This window comes from Pseudophryne corroboree, chromosome 1 (assembly GCF_028390025.1).
Source record: "Pseudophryne corroboree isolate aPseCor3 chromosome 1, aPseCor3.hap2, whole genome shotgun sequence".
Classification (NCBI taxonomy): domain Eukaryota; kingdom Metazoa; phylum Chordata; class Amphibia; order Anura; family Myobatrachidae; genus Pseudophryne; species Pseudophryne corroboree.
In genome coordinates this window covers 1,055,099,710-1,055,114,197 of record NC_086444.1, presented here as the reverse complement: position 1 = coordinate 1,055,114,197, position 14,488 = coordinate 1,055,099,710, and the positions used below count along the sequence as shown (strand labels likewise).

At 44.9% G+C, this 14,488-nt stretch overlaps 1 protein-coding gene across 2 annotated transcripts in view; it reads left to right on the top strand.

The window, feature by feature from the left end:
* The first annotated feature begins 458 nt into the window (after nucleotides 1–458).
* The window catches only part of TRMT9B (tRNA methyltransferase 9B (putative)), a 94,192-nt gene continuing 80,162 nt past the window's right edge, over nucleotides 459–14,488 (top strand). Inside the window, exons 1-2 of one of the 2 annotated variants that reach the window (XR_010193940.1) lie at nucleotides 459–889; nucleotides 1,790–1,980. The gene's annotated coding sequence lies outside the window, so the exon portion shown is untranslated. Of the gene's footprint in view, nucleotides 890–1,789; nucleotides 1,981–14,488 lie in introns of those variants that run through there. The other variant, XM_063950547.1, reaches the window with a different exon arrangement.

Here is a 14,488-nt window from a genome sequence, read left to right as displayed (position 1 = left end):
TGGTACTGCATCCCACCAACACATTTCTTAATGGTACTCTGTACCACCCTGTACCACTGTATGAAGCTGAGTGGGGTGGCATGTCTCATACCCCCGAGCGTGTACATTTCATACCCCCAAGGGGTAACTATGGTTAAGAACCCCTGCACTAAACTGTTTCCTGTAAACAAATTCCTTTTAACAGCGAATAAGGCCATTTGGTGACAGCAGAGGACTCTTGATGAAAATAATTTGTAAAATGAATTTTGGCTTTAGAAAACACCTCATAATAAATTGTATGTGTGCCTTGCTAGCACCTGGCACTGCTGCCTGCCTGAATACCCTCCATATGTAAGCACAGGCTAGTGCTGCTTTGGACAGTGCACTAAAAGGCTTGCTGAACAGCAGCACAATGGGACCTGCACAATTGATTCCTGTTTAAATCTACCTTGTAGAGCTCAGCAGTTTACTTACTATGATGTGAGCAAGAGGCAGGAAAAGAGAAGCAAGGTCACATGAGCAGCAGCAGCAGCAGTGCCCCCACCCCCTCCCAGCCCCTAGCAGATCATCATGCCTCGCTCTATCAGTCTGTGCTGATGCTAAGGGGACTGGGGGGAGCACCCTCTGCTTCCTCCCACATCTGCACCGACAGCCCCATCCAGCAGCAGCAGCAGCAGCAGCCCTGCACCTGAGCCTCCACTTTGCATGTGCTGCTAGCCTGCCAGGGGCTTCCATCCAGCTCCGCTCTGCAAGACCAGGACAAGCAGCACAAGAGGAGCTGGATGCATGATCAGCTGCAGGAGAAGGGTATGGAGGGGGCACATGCCCATCCGTTCAGTGTGAGCCTCCATAGTCACAATGCTGTGCACAGACTGTAAAATACGAGATCCGAGGCTGGCATCAGTGGCAGGTAAGTAAATGCATGCTATGTCTTGGGTAGGAGGGCAGAGAACCAGTGCCACACTGTATGTGCCCGGCGCCGTACCCCCCACACTGGGTGAGCCCCAGATGAGACAGCAGCGGTGACCTCTGGAGCAATGCATAGAGGAGATTTGACTTGCAGCTAGGCACACACAAGGTTGGCTCTGCCAGGCAAAACAGGCATTAAACTGATCATTGGCTTGTGTTACAGAGGCTTCTTAATGCCTGGCAAGTTTTAAGTGATTTCTAGAGTTTATCTGGCACAGATGATGGTAACCAGGCAGTGCAGGGTAATCTCATTGCTGGAGAGGCTAAATAGGATAATTTAATAGTGCAACCAGTTCATTAATAGGAATCCTTTTTAATTAAGTCTGATAGTGTAAATGGGTTAAGGCTGCCTCAGTGAGAGGATGTTATATTGGGTATTGTCACCTGCTGCTATGCATCCTAATTCCATCACGTTTGGAAAATGGTTGTGATGTATATGTTTGTTTTGTATCAGTACTTTCATGAATATATGATGTGAGAGAGAAGATGACACAGACATGTGAAACATTCTTATTATGCTGGGTAAGTGCATTGTATTTGTTAATCATGTTCAGTGTATGCACAATATGCAGTTGCAGATATTACTAAACTACATTTCCCATGAGGATCAGTCAGCTGAGCAGTTCAGGAGATGCTGAGTTACAGTATGCTGAGGCTGAGCATCCAGTGGGTCTGTCAGTGACAGCCAGAGAGCAAAGGTCGCTCATAAATACCTGCTGAACATCATTTTATCTAGTCATTGTCTCTACAGGACCTTTAGGGTCAGAGGTTAGAGTACAAGGATGTATCATGTATAGTATGACCCCACACCCAAATCTGTAATTATGTCTCCCTGTCATAGGATCCTGCAGAGCATTGCTTTATCACCGATGGTGCTCCTGGGCACTTACAATGTGTTCCCTTATAAAGTCCTCTCATATTCATCAGGATGAACATCGCAGCTTTAACTCGGTATAAGAGGGATCATAGTGATGGCAGGATGCGTACCCGATGGCAGGGATCACTCCTGTGAATAAAAATATCTGTACCAACTATTTACCCCCCTTTTTTCTAATTCTATTGAACCTGCAGGCTATATACAGTATGCACATGGTCTGTCCAGGCTCTACAAATGGTGGAAGCAGATTATTCATCCCTATGGAGAACCACAAGTCTGTATTAGCATATGAGGAGAGGGAAATGCTTGAATGCACAAATGTGTGAGCTACAGTATATGACCCACTTACAGGCATAGAAGCATCTTCCTATGTTCTCACTGACTCTTGGTTCTTCATATGTATTAATCATCCTCAGTGCTTTTGTTTGCTATAAAATAGTTACCAGTACTCAGAATAAAGGTGCCACTCTCACCTAAAGTCACAAGTTGATACAAGTTATATAGTAGATTACATTCTCTGGTCAAGTCTTTCCAATGTTTATTTTATGAATTTATTCAATGGTTTAACTGAAGTCTCCCTGTTTCTGAAACTAGTAATGAGTTAATGTGTGTACACACTGTGAGATTCGGGCTAAACACCGATTCTCACTATGCAATAGGGACTAGGGGGGTCATTCAGACTTGATCGCACGGTAGGATTTTTTGCTGCGATCAGGTCAGAACTGTGCATACGTATGCACTGCAATGCGCAGGCGCGTCACACGGGTCCAAAGCGGATCGTTGCTGTGCGATGGATTGTTTTGTTGGTGGCAACTGACCGTTTTATGGGAGTGGTTGGGAAAACGCAGGTGTGTCCAAGCATTTGCAGGGCGGGTGTCTGACGTCAATTCCGGCCCGGACAGGCTGACTTGATCGCAGCGACTGAGTAAGTCCTGGGCAACTCAGAAACTGCACAAAACTGTTTTGTACCGCTCGGCTGCACATGCGTTCGCACACCTGCAAAGCAAAAACACACTCCCCTATGGGCGGCGACTATCTGCTCGCAGCAGTGCAAAAAACCCCTAGCGAGCGATCAGGTCTGAATTAGGCCCTAGGTCGGTATCGCAAGCTTGCGATACTGGCTTTGTACAATTTTGGCTAAGTGTCAATTTTGACTATACTTTTATACGAGATAGTCAAAATTTACTTGCCTGCGCAGTCTATCTGGGCTTGCGATACCGACCTTGCGGGACTGCGCATCAGGAACGCAAGGTGACTTTCACCTTGCGATCTGCACAAACTGTCTTTGCGATTTTTATTATACTGTGTAGTCAAAATCACACAAAAAATCTCACCGTGTGTACACACCTTAGAAATACAGGTCATAATCACAATGTAACCGCTGTTTGACTGACAGGAAGACGGCGTTTTGGGTGTGTCAGAAAAAACACAGGCATGTCCAGGCGTTTTTGAGGAGGGTCTCTGACATCAGCGTAGACCACTTCCAGGCCATCACAGATTAGTGGCAGACTCAGACCTACTCACATTTGCTCAGACGGCAAAGATTCTTCGATGTTCCAGGAATTGCGTATGCATCTGTGAGTGGATAGCGATCTGAGATGCATTTGCAATTTTGCACGGGGCATTTTTTTCTTCCCATCGTGGCAGCGACTTTCTACTTGCAGACAACTGCAATTTCTCTGAATAGCGATCCATGCTGAATTAGGCCCAGACTCAGATATGGCAGGTCATTCCGACCTGATCGCACGCTGCGCTTCTTCACAGCCGTGCGATCGGGTTGGAACTGCGGATGCATTGCGCAGGCGCTTCGTTGCCCGGCGACGGCCGTTGCCAGGCAGTGACGCCGCTAGCAAAGAAGGCGGGCGCAGCGGCGACCACAAGAAGATTGACAGGAGGAATCTGGAACTGGGCGGCAACTCACCGTTTTCGGGGAGTGGTGAGTCCAACGCAGGTGTGTCCAGGTGTTTGGAGGGCGGATGTGTGTCGTCAAATCCGGGACCTGCATCGCTGGATCGATCGCACAGGGTAAATAACCCTTACCCTGGTCTTCTTTTACAGGAAACCTTTTTTGCATAGCAGGGCTGCACAAGCGTTCGCAGCCCTGCTATGCAGAAATACACTCCCCCCATAGGCAGCGTCTAGTTGATCGCACGGACTGCAAAAAATTGGAATGACCCCCATGGTTTCTCAGGTGGCGATTACTTCCGTTGAGGCATGTGTGAGATCATTTGTAATCATTCAGCAATATGTGCTGCCACTACAGTGTTTTAGGCAGTGATTTAAAATACCACATGCAGCCTGCCCTTTCTTTGTGAGACCATGTGTGAGCAGATTGACCCAGATATTCTGTTACTGGGATCTGGTTTGTCAAAGCAAAACTCATACTGTTATGCTATGATATTTAGTCTTGAGGTTTCATTGGTTGCAGTTCCTTACTCTTTTGTGGGTGTCTATTTTTGCTAATCATGCCCATATTTCCAGGTAAGCCCATTGTATCAAGATGGCAATAACTACAGGGGTACAAATTATTACTCTTTTCCATGATAGGAGCTGGGCAAAGTGACTGATCCCACGCTGTGTGTGGAATGGCTGCAGTAACGCGTCTGATTCTGCTCCCAAATACCTTTGCAATTTGTGTGTTGTTCCCAGGCCTGCATAGTTAAAGTATCTATTACATACAATTGGACACCTATTGCATCATTATGGTGCCTTATAAATAAATAATATAATTCCAATAACAATATTAATACAGATCCCCATGGAATAGGGAAGTGCTTTACTATATATTAAAAAGATCATAATAAAAAAATTCAAACGCACATAATGTAAATATCAATAATGCCCATTTACACACAAGAGTTATTATGAACATAATGAGGCTCTAACGAGCTCTATTTTAGGAGAGAGAGACTGAAACAGTTGCAGTTAGTTAACGAGGTGGCCAATTAATGACAGTATTAGGAGCTCACAAATGGTTCTGTACTTTAGAAATTCAGAATGGGGCTTCCATCTGTGCATGATGCAGAATTGAATGCAACTCAGTTTTGTGTGCATATTTTGGGTGAGATTCAAATGATATATCACGCCCAATTTCCTTTCTAAAATGATCTCCGTTATCGCACATATTGCGCCCATAGTAATCAGGTTTAGCGGGGTAAAGGGTTGGGTGCCTCGCTACTCCGGGGGTAGCGAGCTGAAATTATGATACAACGTCCCTTAGGGCAGAAACAGAACGAGTGTGGAAAGGGGTGAAAAGAATTGAATCCCGCCCTTTGTGTGTCTTTGCACTGTGCATGCTCCGCAGTACAAGGAATGATGGGGGGTAATTCAGAGTTGATCGCAGCAGCAAATTTGTTAGCAGTTAGGCAAAACCATGTGCACTGCAGGTGTGGCAGATGTAACATGTGCAGATAGAGTTAGATTTGGGTGTGTTATTTTGTTTCTGTGCAGGATAAATAGCGGCTGCATTATTTTTACACTGCAATTTAGATTTCGGTTTGAACACACACCACCCAAATCTAACTCTCTTTGCACATGCTATATCTGCCCCCCCCCCTGCAGTGCAGATGGTTTTGCCCAACTGCTAACAAATTTGCTGCTGCGATCAACTTTGAATTAGGCCCGATGTGTCATAAGTAGCTCAGTTGCATCTAAAGGGCCCTACACATTTAGCGATCCGCCGCCAAGCTGCCTGACGGCGGATACGGCTAACGGGCGACCCGGCGGTGGGGGGGAGGTGACGGGGGGAGTGAAGTTTATTCACTCCCCCCGTCACCCGGCTCCATTGCAGCGCAGGCAAATATAGACGAGTTCGTCCATATTGGCCTGCATGCACAGGCGACGGGGCACCAGCGATGAACGAGCGCGGGGCCGCGCATCGTTCATCACTGGTGCCTCCACACTCAAAGATATGAACGGAATCTCGTTCATTAGTGAAAGAGATCGTTCATATCTTTGACTATTATCGCCCAGTGTGTAGGGCCTATAAGCTTGCATTTGAAGAGTTTTTAATTGGGTGGTAACAGGTAGGGTGGCCAATCCCGGGATCGGGATCGGCAGGATCCCGGGATTTAGGCCAAAAATCAGTCAGAATACAATCCTGGGATTGGAAGCTCCAATCCCAGGGATTGAGATTTCATGAGGCCCTTTGTGCTTTTAAAGCTGGGCAGCGTTGAGCGACCTCAGAACGCTTAGATGCTGCCCGGCTCCCTCCTCCAGGCTCCCCATGCGCAGCGTGATGTGCAGTCACAGGTCACGCTGCGCAGTCAGCCGTCCAACGTCACCCACCGCTGAGCCCGAAATATGTGTCTCACCCTCGTCGTGTGGTGAGTTATGTGTGCAGTGCGGGAGGGTGTGTGGCGAGAGGGGCAGACACATAAGGAAAAGCCAATCCCGGGAATCCCGGGATTGACCATTTTTCAAGACCGATATCCGGGATTGAAAAAATGGCCCGGGATTGGTCACCTTAGTAACAGCCCATTTGCATATAGGCACCATTTATTATCAGAGTGTCAATGGTGTGTTGACAGAATTACGGGCCATACAGAGTTGTCTGATTGTGTAAATACACAATTGCAAGTTTCAGACTGATCTTTTGCACCAAGGATAGTGTTGGTGAACAACGCACTGGTAATGATGACGGCCCGCCATCCACAGAGATGCGCACAGTGCTGCACAATTGAGTACATTAAGTTCCTGCTGAAAACGGTCTGTAATCACATTCTTGTATGAAGAATTATTCTCTGAGGCAGAATACCACAACGCATTTACAGGTACTTCTGCATCAAATGAACATGAAGTCGTCATACAGGGTCATATATTCTGCTGTCTTATACTAAAAATGATGTCTGTCTTTGCAAAGCATTGTGGAATGAAACTATTATCTTTCATTTTACAATCTTTTAAGAGATTATTGATAATTTACCCAAGTACTGTACTTGATTTTATAGCTATTTGAAGGGAAAAGGGAAGGGGGAGACCTGAGCACAGGTGTATCAATTAGGGTGTGAATCAATTGCTAAGAATATATTGTTCCACACAGTGGCGTAACTAGAAATTTTCCTCCCCCAAGCCAAAAAATCCTTCGGTGCCAGATCTTCCCCCACAGTGCCAGGTATATGCCCCCCAGTGCCAGGTATATGCCCTCAGTGCCAGATCTTCCCCCACAGTGCCAGGTATATGCCCCCAGTGCCAAGTATATGCCCACAGTGCCAGGTATATGCCCCCAGTGCCAGGTATATGCCCCCCAGTGCCAGATCTACCCCCACAGTGCCAGGTATATGCCCCAGTGCCAGGTATATGCCCCCAGTGCCAGATCTTCCCCCACAGTGCCAGGTATATGCCCCCAGTGCCAGGTATATGCCCCCAGTGCCAGATCTTCCCCCACAGTGCCAGGTATATGCCCCCAGTGCCAGGTATATGCCCCCAGTGCCAGATCTACCCCCACAGTGCCAGGTATATGCCCCCAGTGCCAGGTATATGCCCCCACAGTGCCAGGTATATGCCCCCAGTGCCAGGTATATGCCCCCAGTGCCAGATCTACCCCCACAGTGCCAGGTATATGCCCCCAGTGCCAGATCTACCCCCACAGTGCCAGGTATATGCCCCCAGTGCCAGGTATATGCCCCCAGTGCCAGGTATATGCGCCCAGTGCCTGCTCTCCTCTCCCCCCTCCCCGCACCTTTGTGTTGGAGGGACAATGAGCGCATAGCGCGTCTCTCCTGTGTCCCTCCTGGCTCTCCCCCGGCAAGTCTAATAAAGGAAGTGCCGGTTCGTGAGCCAATCAGAGCTCACGAACGGCACTTAGACCGGCCGGGGGAGAGCCAGGAGGGACACAGGAGACACGCGCTATGCGCTCCGTGTCCCTCCAAGTCCTTACAGCAGGGAGGGAGACCACAGATTGACATGCGGACGCTCGTCCGCATGTCAATCTGTGCAAAGTCAGTGGCGCCCCCGCAGCCCCTCGCCCCCAAGCCACCGCGAGGACTGCGGGGGCAGTAGTTACGCCACTGGTTCCACAGTGTAATATAAGTACCATGGTTTTATGCAGTGGAATTCCACTTAGAAATGTCTCGGGTGGAGGTGATCACCTGAGTGTATGGTATATAAGAAGGGGCAGAAGAAACTCTCTTTTTCTGGGGGCACTCTTATAATTATAAAATGTGACTTTTATTACTGTACTTTAAAAAACAATAAGGGGGATATTCAATTTGGTCCGAAGAGACATCGGGAGTAAAAACCCCCGATGTTTCTTCGGGTGCTGCGGTCGGGCTATTTAATTTGCTCGGCCGGTAACAAGTCCTCTTACACCCGAAAACACACAGGTTCAGTGAAACCTGTGTGTTTTCGGGTGAAACAGCCCCGTTTTCGGTTGAAAACGGGGCTGCTATCGGGCATTTTGCTTCGCCTGCCGGAGGCAGGTGAAGCAAAACCCCCGATAAGCCGCGGCACGCGCCGGCTTATCGGGGCCAATTAAATAGCCCCCACCGGCCGATACTTATCACCCGGCACCCCGGGCCAAATTGAATATCCCCCTTAGTATTGTAATCACATACAGATAGACAAACATCACATATAACATATAGGGCAGAATTCAAATGATATATCACGCCCAATCTCCTTTCTGAAGTGTTCCCCGTTATCGCGCATATCGCACCCATAGTTATCGGGTTTAACTGCGTAAAGGGTTGGACGCCCTTGCTACTCTGGTGGTAGCAACCTGAAATTATTATACCACGCCTGTTAGCAGAAACAGAACGGGTGTGGAAGAGGGTGAAAATAATTGAATACCAATAAGTTGTAGATAATAGCAGAGATAATAAATTATTTTGCTGTAATAAATGCTTCAACTAGACAATGGGGGTAATTCTGAGTTGATCGCAGCAGGATTTTTGTTAGCAGTTGGGCAAAACCATATGCACTGCAGGGGAGGCAGATATAACATTTGCAGAGAGAGTTATAGGCCCTACACACTTGGCGATATTCTGAAAGATATGAACGATCTCGTTCATAAATGAACGAGAACTCGTTCATATCTTTCAGTGTGGAGACTTAAGCGATGAACGATGCGCGTCCCCGCGCTCGTTCATCGCTGGTCTCCCGTCGGCTGTGCATGCAGGCCAATATGGACGATCTCGTCCATATTTGCCTGCACTTCAATGCAGCCGGGTGACGGGGGGAGTGAAGAAACTTCACTCCCCCCGTCACTGCCCCCCCGCCGCCGGGTCGCTCGTCGGCCGTATCGGCCGTCGGGCACCTCGGCGGCACATCGCCAAGTGAGTAGGGCCCATTAGATTTGGGTGGGTTATATTGTTTCTGTGCAGGGTAAATACTGGCTGCTTTATCTTTACACATGTTATATCTGCCTTCCCTGCAGTGCACATGGTTTTGCCCAACTGCTAACAAAGATCCTGCTGTGATCAACTCAGAATTACCCCCAATGGGGGTGATTCCGAGTTGTTCGCTCGCTAGCTGCTTTTAGCAGCATTGCACACGGATGTCCCCCTTCAAGACAACATGAATCTACCTGCTGCCTACACGCTGCTTCCACTGAAGCACGGTGTAGTGTGATTAATGAGAATGATTGTTGCACAAACCCACTTATTTCATAACAATGTTATTGAGATACTGTAACTACAAAATATGTCTGGGCTGCACAATTATTACCCCTTTCACACAAATCCCGAGTTATTGCATGTGAGCGCGCTGCAACCCGGGATTTAGCTTAGTGTAAAAGCAAACTACCTGGGACAAAGCCTTGGGATCCCCGAACCTGCTTATTATAAGGGTCGGGCTGAGACACTGGATATTGGTGGTCATTCCGAGTTGTTCGCTCGCTAGCTGCTTTTAGCAGCATTGCAAACGCTAAGCCGCCGCCCTCTGGGAGTGTATCTTAGCTTAGCAGAATTGCGAACGAAAGATTAGCAGAATTGCGAATAGAAATTTCTTAGCAGTTTCTGAGTAGCTCCAGACCTACTCACAGATTGCGATCAGCTCAGGCCGTTTCGTTCCTGGTTTGACGTCACAAACACGCCCAGCGTTCGGCCAGCCACTCCCCCGTTTCTCCAGACACTCCCGCGTTTTTCCCAGAAACGCCTGCGTTTTTCCACACACTCCCAGAAAACGGCCAGTTTCCGCCCAGAAACACCCGCTTCCTGTCAATCACACTCCGATCACTTCAACGATGAAAAATCTTCGTTCGGACGTGAGTAAATCTACTAAGTTTTATGTTAAAATACTAACTGCATGCGCACTGCGAACCATGCGCATGCGCATTTTTGCCTTAATAGCTCCGTTGCGAAAATCGGCAACGAGCGAACAACTCGGAATGACCCCCAATGTGTAGTTTACTGATAATTTAGAAAGCTTGAGCGAAATAATTATTTTTCAAAACTGGTAACATATACAGGTTGAGTATCCCATATCCAAATATTCCGAAATACGGAATATTCCGAAATACGGACTTTTTTGCGTGAGAGTGGGATAGTGAAACCTTTGTTTTTTGATGGCTCAATGTACACAAGCTTTGTTTAATACACACAGTTATTAAAAATATTGTATTAAATTACCTTCCTGCTGTGTATATAAGGTGAATATGCAACATAAATGAATTGTGTGAATGTAGATACACTTTGTTTAATGCACAAAGTTACAAAAAAATGTTGGCTAAAATTACCTTCCTGCTGTGTGTATAAGGTGTATATGTAACATAAATGCATTCTGTGCTTAGATTTAGGTCCCATCACCATGATATCTCATTATGGTATGCAGTTATTCCAAAATACGGAAAAATCCGATATCCAAAATACTGCTAGTCCCAAGCATTTTGGATAAGGGATACTCAACCTGTATTCAAAGTCTCATAGATAATTCCTATTGATACAGTAGCATACCCTCCAACATTTTACACATAAAAATCGGTTCAAATTAGAAAAGGGGATGTGGTCATGGATAAAGGGGGCGTGGTCACACCCCTTTTCCTATACTTTCAATAGAAGTTTGGAGAGCCAAAAATCGGTACAGACCATAAAAAAAAGGTTCTATACCTGCTAAGAAGGTACAGTTGGAGAGTATGTAGTAGGTAACACAGTTCACAGTGCAGATACTGTATACAGCCGGTAAAGAATAATAATGACTCCAAAGAACAATCACCAATGAGTCCGCACCACAGAATATCTCACAAAATTGCCAAATAGCTGATGATATCAGTCCTTAATGTCAGTATTGCTTATTAATAACATGCAATGTGAGGGTATGTCGTGCAGGATAAAGGTAAAACTCCTTGCATGAGAGGAGAGGTAACATAGTATCTACATAGTATCTAAGGTTGAAAAAAGACAATTGTCCATCGGGTTCAACCTATTTGTGGTCTCCTATGCACGATTATTTTGTATAAAATTTTGACTGAAGTTGATGACTGTCGTTACGTTTTACCCCTCTTTTTTATAATAACCATAGTGCGTGACTATGCCCCGTAACCCTGGATATCCTTATCCATTAAGAATTTATCTAACCCATTCTTAAAGGTGTTGACTGAGACGGCCATTACGACTCCCTCAGGCAGGGAATTCCAAACACGTATCGTCCTTACCGTAAAAAAGCCTTTACGCCGTATTGTGTGGAATCTCCTCTCCTCTAACCTGAGCGAGTGTCCATGAGTTCTCTGTGTTGATCTAACCAAAAACAGGTCCTGCGCAAGATCTGTTTATTGTCCCCTTATATATTTGTAAATGTTGATCATGTCCCCTCTTAATCTCCTCTTTTCCAGTGTAAACATGCCTAGTCTTGCAATCCTTTCCTCGTATTCCAGCGTCTCCATACCCTTAATTAGTTTGGTCGCCCGCCTTTGAACCTTTTCTAGCTCCAGGATATCCTTTTTGTAGTAAGGTGCCCAGAATTGTACACAGTATTCAAGGTGTGGCCTCACAAGTGATTTATATAGTGGGGGTATAATACTCTCGTCCCTAGCATCAATTCTCCGTTTTATGCATGCTAATATCTTATTAGCCTTCTTTGCTGCAGTCCTACTTTGGGTACTACTGCTTAGTTTGCTATATATGAGGACACCTAAGTCCTTTTCCAGTACAGAATCCCCTAATTTTGCCCCATTTAGTAGGTAGGTGTTATTTTTATTCTTGTTACCACAGTGCATTAACTTACACTTGTCTGTATTGAAGCGCATTCTCCATTTCGCTGCCCAAGCTTCTAATTTAACTAAGTCGTTCTGAAGTGACTCAGCATCCCCCTCCGCATATATAACTTTACACAATTTGGTATCATCTGCAAAAATTGACACCATGCTCTCTAGACCTTCTGTTAGGTCGTTAATGAAAATATTGAACAATAGTGGTCCTAATACTGAGCCTTGCGGCACACCACTTAGCACTTCAGTCCAAGTTGAAAAAGATCTATTAACCACAACGCGCTGCTCCCTATTATCTAACCAGTTTTTGACCCAAGTGCATATTGTGATTCCTAGCCCTGATTCTTGTAGCTTGTAGATAAGTCTCATGTGTGGTACAGTGTCGAACGCTTTGGCAAAATCTAAAAAGATTACATCCACCTCTTTACCCTGATCTAGGTTTGCGCTTACTGTTTCATAAAAGCCAAGTAAGTTGGTTTGACAGGATCTGTCCTTCATAAACCCATGTTGATTCCTTTTAATGACCTTATTGACTTCAAGGAACTTCTGAATACTATCTCTTAGAATACCTTCCAATACTTTCCCCACTATAGATGTAAGACTAACTGGTCTATAATTACCTGGTTCAGCTTTACTTCCCTTTTTGAATATAGGCACTACTTCCGCTATATGCCAGTCTTTGGGAACCATACCTGATATTACTGAATCCTTAAAGATCAAAAATAGCGGTTTTGCAAGTTCAGAGTGAAGCTCCATTAGAACCCTTGGGTGAATACCATCGGGACCTGATGACTTATTAATCTTTAAATGTTTTAATCGGTCACAGACTACTTCCTCGCTTAAATTAGTACCTATCAGTGGGATATTCTCATTATTGAGATTATGTGATAGTCCCTGAATTGGGTCCTCTCTAGTAAATACTGTTGAATAAAACTCATTTAGTGTGTCCGCTATGTCATTATAATTTTTGCTTAAGACTCCCAATTTGTCTTTTAAAGGGCCTATACTCTCCTTCTTTAATCTCTTGCTGTTAATGTATTTAAAGATTTTTTTGGGATTCGCTTTGCTTTCCTTTGCTACTAGTTTTTCAGTTTCTACTTTAGCCGCTCTTATTTCCTTTTTGATTATTTTGTTACATTCCTTATAGTGCTGAAATGACTCTGCTTCCCCGTCAGATTTGTATTTTTTAAATGCTCGCCTTTTCTTGCCCATAAGTTCCTTTATCTTTGTGTTAAGCCACATCGGTTTATGATTTTTATTCCTTTTTTTGCTGCTCGTAGAAATAAATTTTAGTGTATTTTTAGCTAGCAGGAATTTTAGTACCTCCCATTTCTCCGTAGTATTTTTTCCTAAAAACAAACTTTCCCATTCAATATCCCTGAAAAATACCCTCATCTTATCAAATTTCGCTTTGCTAAAGTTTAGAGTCCTTTAGAGTTGAGCCAGTATAGGGCTCTTTATGGAAACTGATATTGAACGTGACCATATTGTGGTCGCTGTTTCCTATGGGTTCCCCTACTATAATACCTGATACCAAATCCCCATTGTTTGTTAATACCAGGTCTAAGATTGCATTGTACCTAGTTGGTTCCTCAATTAGTTGGACTAAGTAGTTATCATTAAGTGTGTTTAAAAACATATTGCCCCTAGCAGTATCACATGAATCGTTTTTCCAGTTTATCTCTGGATAGTTAAAATCTCCCATCACTACTATGTCTCCTACTCCTGCTGCTCTTTCAATTTGCTTTAGTAACAATTCCTCATCAGATACGTTGATACCAGGCGGCCTATAGCATACACCCAATACTAACTTTTTTATTCCTTTTCCCCCGCATGCAATTTCTACCCATAATGTCTCGGTAGTAACAGGCAACCTTGTATTTTGACACTAATTGGGGCAGCTGCTGCTCACTTTGTGCCGGTGCATTTATAGTGAGTGAGCTTGTCCCACAGCGTCACCGGGTTTAGAATAAGGTTCATTTGGTGCTTCTTCTGTTGTAGTGTAACGACCTGAGTACTCTTTTGTATTCAGCGCAGGGGACTCAGATCATTACCCACAATGAGAGAGCGCAGACGTAGAAGATGATAGAGTAATGTATCAGAAAAGATATAGATTATATTCAAGGCACACTCCACCTGCTCAGCATGGTATGAACCAGGAGTACCTGACATATAATACAGGTTGAGTATCCCTTATCCAAAATGCTTGGGACCAGAAGTATTTTGGATATCGGATTTTTCCATATTTTGGAATAATTGTATACTATAATGACGATGGAACCTAAGTCTCAACACAGAATACATTTATGTTTCATATACACCTTATACACACAGCCTGGAAGTAATTTTAGCCAATATTTTTAATAACTTTGTGTATTAAACAAAGTGTGTGTACATTCACACAATTCATTTTTGTTTCATATACACCTTATACACACAGCCTGAAGGTCATTTAATACAATAATTTTAATAACTTTGTGTATTAAACAAAGTTTGTGTACATTGAGCCATCAGAAATCAAA